Source organism: Myxine glutinosa, chromosome 8, assembly GCF_964187855.1.
Source record: "Myxine glutinosa chromosome 8, kmMyxGlut1.1, whole genome shotgun sequence".
NCBI lineage: Eukaryota > Metazoa > Chordata > Myxini > Myxiniformes > Myxinidae > Myxine > Myxine glutinosa.
Window position 1 is genome coordinate 69,724,630 of NC_136268.1, and position 624 is coordinate 69,725,253.

The following is a 624-nucleotide window of genomic DNA, read 5'->3' on the forward strand; positions in this document are numbered from 1 at the left end:
ACCACAAAAATATTTAAAATAATAGTATATAAAAATACATTTATACCGCAAAATCCCGCGATATAGCGAAAAATCCGCGATATAATTTTACATATACTAGCGAGAAAAACCCGCGATGTACCGAAGCCGCGAAAAGTGAACCGCGATATAGCGAGGGATGACTGTATATATATATATATATATAATTATATATATATATATTTAAAAAAATAAAAATAAAAATATATGTATATATATATATATATATATATATATATATATATATATATATATATATATATATATATATATATATATATATATATATATATATATATATATATATATATATATATATATATATATATATATATATATATATATATATATACATATATATATATATATATATATATATATATATATATGTATATATATATATATATATATATATATATACATATATATATATATATATATATATATGTATATATATATATATATATATATATGTATATATATATATATATATATATATATATATATATATGTATATACTATATATATATATATATATATATATATATATATATATATATATATATATATATATATATATATATATATATATATATATATATATAT